Genomic DNA, 7,455 nt, shown 5'->3' on the forward strand with positions numbered 1-7,455 from the left:
TAAATACCATAAGAAAGAATAGAAATTATGAGCAACTTCGTAACGGTACAATTCAAAGACAGAAGCCTTACCTTGGCGGTTGACTTCAGGCACACAAACTGACTCTAATTTAAATTATACGTAATACTGGCAAAACTGAGAACGAAGGGAAAAAGAATGAAAAGAGTTTATAGAATAAAGTTTTCGGTAGAATAAACGATAGAACGATAGCGGTAGAAGGAAAGGTATCGGTAGCTTAAATTGGGAGAATAATCGGAAGGATGCGGAAAACAAAGCTGTCTCTCAGCAGGTCAAGCGTAGAATAGCAGGTCGTAGTTCAGCTCGCCGATCTCGCGGTTGTCGTGAGGTGATTCTTCTTCTTTGATTGGTTGGTTGACCCCCACCGCAAATAGGCCATCCCCCTGTGGCGAATATTAGTTACTGCGTGGTCATACGTTTTCCAAAATTACCGCTAGATGTGGCGTAATGTGTTGCTCGCGATTTCGTCGTTGACACCAACTCGTACGATTTTGTAGCTGCTTCGGTTTACGGTCCAGGCTGCCTATCATCGGGGACTTCTTTGACAGAGGCATACACAGGGTGCCTCTCGGCCAAAGTTACCGGGTGGAGAGTGACGCCTCATTGTTCACCTCCACCGGCTTTTTGCACAGACAGTAGCTAGCTGCCTGTACCTGAGGTCGTGCAGTCAGACGGTTGGCGAAACCGTGGACCACGACCCACATAATTAGTCCCTGCCGATAGGAAGGCAGCGTCGATCCTCAGAACGATGGCTTTATCAACCTGGACGTAGTGGTTTGGGGTCGGTCCGGCACCAGGCCGGTAAGTCGGAGGATGGCAGGCTACGGTCTGCCCTTCACGCCATCCTTACGGCATCCGATAGAGCTGGCGGCTAGTTCCTCTTCGAGAAACGGTGTCCTCGGCCGCCGGGAGGATGTTTATCTCCCTGTTCACCGGCAGTCGAGGCGATACAGAAGGTTCGGGTGGATGCTACCCCAGGTGTATATAAAGGTGCACCAAGGTAGCCAGTGTAATCTGATGAGACCGTCAGTAGGCGAAGTCGTCGAGAGCTGCAAACGGTAGCTAGTGGTCCCTTGTTGATCGGGATCGTTGTTGTCCAAGTACCTTGTTAGCTTGCGCCGAAGCGCGAAATAAAGAAGTTACAAACAAGAATTAGTTAAAAGTAGACATTGCCTATTTTGTATCGAGTTCGGTTGGAGTACCCTGCTGAGGACGCGTAAACTAAAAATAATAGCGGTTGTGTGCCCTTGTGACGGGCGACTCTGAAACGCCACGTTACAGTACATAAATATAATACCTTTGTATATAGCTTACGTGCAATATTTCTGTGATTTATGTTTAGTTAGTTATGTGTATTACTGTGCTAAAAATTTGCTAGTCATATGGTTATAATTATATATCTGATCGTTCATTACAGGAATACTTTCTGCAGTCTGACCAAACTGCGTGTATATGCCAATTTGTGACGTGGATTTTTCCCGCTCCTCGGTCACTCGGAGAAAATGACCGAGAACTTACCGCATGCACAATCAATCGGCGTCCACGATGTACCCTGAACCTGAAACAATACCGCGAAATTTGTTGAGCGCCTGGCGTGATCAACACGCCTCGAAATCGGTGATACGATATACCGCAACCATATACTCGGTAGCTCAGTACCGCGGAGAGGGGAGGGGTAATTTTTGGGTAGAGAGAGATACGTCACACGTACGCCAACAAGTTATTTCTCAAAGCAATAATAAAATTAGACAATATATTTCAAAATAGCGATGATACGGAAAAAAAAAATTAAAATAATAACAATACTGCGAAAATTTGTCCGCGCGATTCCAAACGTCAACGCTTAGCTTTGGAGAAAAAAAAGGAAGAGCAAACAAAATAATGAATAGAAAAAATTAATGGATCCAGAAGACCTCTACGGCCTACGTGCGCTAGTCGCTGTACTAATCATAATCGCCAATTTACACAAAAAAAAACTAGAAACAAAATAGGACCCGACGCGCTGCCCGCGATCGTCCTCTACAGAATGGCGCTAATCGCCAACTTAATACTAAACCCCTTGACGAAAACGGAACCGAATTCTCGGCCGACGCTGTCCGCGATCGGCAATAAATCAAACGAAAGAAAAAGAAATCAAATTGCTTAGGCCTACGGGCGCTGATCGCCAACTTATTTCTAACGGATTATACCAAAAGCCAAACGGAAACGAGGCTCGTCGCGTCACCCGCGAGTATCCTCTACAAAAGGATATTCTTGTTAGCACGCACCCGAGCTCAACTTTCTCCGCGACGCGCGACGGCGGGACGCGGTCGCGAATTCGAATGCTCCCCGGTAGACTGCTCGCGACCTATACGAGAAATGAGGCTGTATCGGACTAAGTTGAAGTGACCCCGTGTAACGGAATTCGGTTACACTCAAATTCGAGACAATAATGTCTCGGCTCAACCCGTGACTCGACTCGACCTCCTCGATCACCCAAAATTAACGCTACTTCCTTACGCGCAACTCAGGCTACGGTCACCAAGCAGATTTATCGGCTAAAGAATCTCGAGTACCGTCGTTAATGCTAATCTCCACTGGCTATCCGTTCCTCGGCAAGCCTGTATTAATTATCTCTCGAGATTCTCTCGCAAGAAGGTTAGCAACGCTTACCGCTCCACATCCACGCCACGAATGCACCAACTCCCTTGTGGTCCTTGGCTGCCATTCCCCCTCGCAATTTCTACCTTCTACTGCGCAACAAGAGAAAAACCAAAACTCGGACACGGACTATCTCGCGACACACATGCTTCTAGATTGCTCGCCAGAACTCGAGTGATCTCCGATGGCCGATTGGCCGATTGGCCGCGACGCCGATCTCGTCACGCTAATCCTTCGTGACGTCATTCCCCTAAGAATGCGCAACAATCGATCTGTCATCGATTTTGGGGATTGCGCAACTTGCCGTGCACCTGTCGTCGCTACGCGGCGCAGAACTTAAGGTTAGATCGCGATGTCGTCTCCCGCGCAGCTCTACGGGGTCCTGGGGTTGGGCGGGGTAGCGCTCCCTCGTCGCTTGCTGGTCTCTCGCGGTTGCCTCGATTAGGCGTAGGCGGGGCGAGCGGGGAGGCTGCGGCGCGCCGGCCGCCAGCGGGAATCGCGTCCGCCTTGGATTCCCGCGCTGCAGGGATCTGCGTTGCCTCCCCCTCCGCAGCCTCGGTGTCCTTCCCGCGAGATCTCCGCGGTTTCGCCTTGCCTCGAAAGATCTTCGGCGTCGGAGTTGGTCGCTGCAGGGTAGCCGGTGCACTCAAAAAAAAAACGAAAAAACAAAAGCCTGTAATATCTTGTTCGTAATACGCTATTTCGTCCCTGTCGAAGCTCGGATGCGTGACTCCAGTTCTGGCGCTCTCTAGGATTATTCAGCGACTCGATTTTCGGTACCCTGATTCTTGGATCCCGCTCAGGGTTCAGGGAGTCTCTTGTAACGGGCACGCCTAACCGAAATGCCACGTTACAACTCCCCCCCCCCTAGACGGAACGTGGGGTGCCAGAGCGCCAGCGCTGCATCCCGCGAGCCGAACTTCGCGAGGTGACCGCAAGCCTAATACAGCCAGACGCCATTGTTCTGGATTCACCGAGAAACTTAAAACCAATGAACGACAGAAAAAAAAAAAGAAAAAAAAAACGAACAACAAAAAAAACTGCTAGCTGTCCAAGAAGGGCCGCCTACCCGCCGTCGTTTCTAAGTCCGGGCCTCCGGGGTTCTCCACGAGCTCAACTGGTCCCCTTTCTTACGCCGAGGTTGTCTAGGGGAGCCTTTCACTTCGCCACCGAACCTGAAATTTCGATCGCAACTCGCCACCAAGACCCAGGGGAAAGAAAGTGACACACCGAGTGATATCCTTCGAAAAAATTTTTTTTTTTATTTCGTTAACAATCGGTTATACAAAGAAAAAAAAAACCAAAACAAACAAGAATAGAATAAAAAAAAAAATCTTTGGGTACCCGGGCCATCCGCACCGCCGGCAGAACAGCCCGAGTACCAGATCGCAGTCATGATAGGAGTGGTGTCGCCAGCAACAGTTCCAACAGCCTCCTGCGGGCGGCCATTCCCGCCACCTGGGGCTCCCTGAGGCTACTCTCCCCAGCTGATGGTCGCCGGGGGGAGCGGTACCTTCCTCCCTCGCGATTCCTCCGCCAACTAAGGTGAAGAGTCAGTCAGGATCGTAGCTATCGCCTGTCACTCCTTTCCTCTCCCCGAGAAGCCTGTTTCCCCCTCACTGTTCCTCCCCGTTACTATGCGCAAGTACCTCAGACTCCACGTACCGCTTTAAATCCTTGATGTGGTGCCTACCGAGACCCCGTCCTTCGCTATTCTCTAATTCGTACACGACGGGCGAGATTACCCTCGCCACGCGAAACGGACCGGCGAATTTGGGGGCTAACTTTGCAGCTACCTGTTGGGCGGCGGACGACAGAACTCGGTTTCGCTTCCATACTCTATCCCCAACTGCGAAACGGATATCCCGGTGCCCTTGGTTATAATACCGTGCCTGTCGCTCGTGGGCGTCTTCGAGGTGTTTGGTCACTCGGTCACGCAATTCGCCTAACTTCGCCATTCGGTCCCCCCATACTCCGGGATGGGAAACGGGGATTTCCGCGGGACCTTCCACGAGCCGTCGCAACTGCGTCCGTGGTTTGGGACCGCGGCCCAAATTTGAAAACGCGGGACTGACTCTCAGTGAGCTGTGCACGGCGGTATTGTACGCAAATCGGAACTCGTGAAGGTGTGCATCCCAGTCCCGATGACCGGCTTAGATGTACGCTACGATCATCGTCTTTATTACGCGATTCACCCTTTCCACGGGGTTGGCTTGCGCGTGATACGCTGGTACCTTGGCGTGGGTAATGTTGTACGCGACGCATAGCTCGTCGACGGCCTTATTCGCGAATTCCGTGCCGTTGTCCGTCAGGAGCACCTCCGAGGTACCCCATCGGGACAGCACGAGATCTTCCAGTGCGGCAAGAATATTGTTCGCGTTCGATTTTCGCAAGGGCCCTATCTCCACCCATCGGGTAAACAGATCTTCGAAAACTAAAAGGTACTCGAAACCGGCCCGACTTCTGGGAAATGGACCCATGACGTCCGCCGCAACTACGGTCCAGGGCGTGTCGACGACCCGTCGACCCATAAGGCCCGCCGGTGGCGCCTGTTGCACCTTGCACTCTTGGCAGCGCTCGCAAGCCCGGACCATCAAAACGATATCGCGATACATTCCGGGCCAGTAGTAGTCAGCTTTCACTCGCGCGTAGGTTTTTTCGACGCCAAAATGCCCTGCCTGGGGGTCTTCGTGGATTTCTGTGAAAATCCGCGACCGCTGCTCCCTCGGGAGCACTAATTTCCACGGCGGCAAGTCCGCTAGTATTGGTTCTACTAAGGGGTCCGCCCGCAGATGATAATGGGTATGTTCCGATATGCACTGCGAGCACCGCACAGTGCTCTCACTGTAGAAAAATTCGTTTCGATATGGACTGCAGTATACGGCCGCAGTACCCTAGGGAAATATATGACGTCATGAATAACCACCATATTTCTACTGCGAACACTGGAGGTTTCGAGGTGAGGTACTCGCAGTGCTTTGATCACGTGATTAGTCAAAACCACGTGCCCAACGGTTAATAAACAGTGCTACAGTTTGATACCAAAATATAGTTTGAAAATATAGAAGTGTTAATAATTTTTCAAGTTTTTATAAATTTGTTGGAACAATTAAAAAAAAATGGAGAAGTTAGTACGATTAGAATTATTAGATTGCATACACAATCTTTTGTACGTGGTTAAAGTTACAAAAGAAATTTTTGATCTTGCGACAGAAGGTAAATTTATCATTGTATTTATTTATTTACATATTCCAAAAGTAGATACATAACCTTATTTTGCTTTTACAATAATTTATCGTTATTTTTCAGATACGACGTTCGCGACTAAGCTTTTGAATCGGTGTATTAACGAAGGTAAAAATATAATAATGATCATTATATGATAAATTTTTAATATTTCAATTAATTCTTACATATAGAATGTTATGTCTTTGATGGTCCTCTGGAGGCTTATAATTCGTCAGAAATTGAGGATGAAAATCAATTTCCGCCAGATACCGGCGAGTCAGAAGCTGACCCAAGTTTTGCGAAACCCTCAACATCTTTTGAAGAAAATTCGGCTGGAACATCCTTTAAACCATCGAAGGCGAAGAAATTACTGGGCAAAAGTAAAACCAGTAAAGATCATAACGAAAGTACTGGTAAGTCATGGTGGAAGCCACAAAATTCATATAATTCTTACTTATCACTTTATTATGTATTTGCATTAAATCAATTTTAACAATGTGATCATCAAATTAAAGATGTCAAAAACTGGAGCAGAAATGAGACTTTACTTCTGATTGCGGCGTATAAGGAACATCAACTTGACTTTCTGGACTCAAATGTCTCAAAGGATGACACTTGGACCAAAATTGCCAACGAAGTCAACGAATCCCTAGCTCTCCAGGATTTGCCGCCTATCGGTGAGGACAAGTGCCGAACAAAATGGGACACTCTCAAACGTCATTACAAACGTTGGAAAGATACTCGTAAAAAATCGGGAAGTGCACCAATAACCTGGGCTTACTATGACGTAATAATCTAAATTGAATAACTTTCTCATACTCAAAAATTACTCATCAAAATTTTAATTAAATTAATGAATAGGAAATGGAGGAAGTATTTGGTGAGCAACCATGGGTTAAACCTCTCTCTACTGCCGGCTCAAATACTGCCAACAAAATGGGTACTTATATTGTTAACTAGTTTTTACTGTTATGTGAAATTTAGAAAAAATTAAATTCAATCTTCGTATATTTCATAAATTCGCAACAGAATCGATAAATATGAACTTTTTTGGTATTTTTTAGATCCTGAAATGATCGAGCCACCGCGAAAGCGTCAAAAAAATTTGACGAACTACTGTGAAGAATTACTTGCAGCTAAAAAAGAAAATTGTGAAACTCGCAAACAGCATCATCGCGAGAAAATTGAATCTATAGCTCAATTATCTGGTACTCTTAGCAAGCTTGTGGATTTCATAACAAAAGGACATGGAAATGTATGATTTTTAGTAGTGTAGTTTTGGTTTTTTTCTATTCTTAATTTAATATGCTATACAAAACGCTAAAAACAGTACTTATTTCTTTTATATTTCAAAGTATATATGCTATTACTTATGTTGAAAAAAAAAAATTAGAGAGTATTTTATCGAATTTTTTTTCTATTAAAGTTTCAATTATTAATATTGTAACGATTTAGGCGTTACGTTAATAAAATATGGATCCGCGAGTTTACTTATTATCAAATCAAAGGCGTGAACAAAAATGTCGTGATAAATGCTTTTAATGCAATATACGTGTTTCTTGTTTAAAG

This window comes from Neodiprion pinetum, chromosome 1 (assembly GCF_021155775.2).
Source record: "Neodiprion pinetum isolate iyNeoPine1 chromosome 1, iyNeoPine1.2, whole genome shotgun sequence".
Classification (NCBI taxonomy): Eukaryota; Metazoa; Arthropoda; class Insecta; order Hymenoptera; family Diprionidae; genus Neodiprion; species Neodiprion pinetum.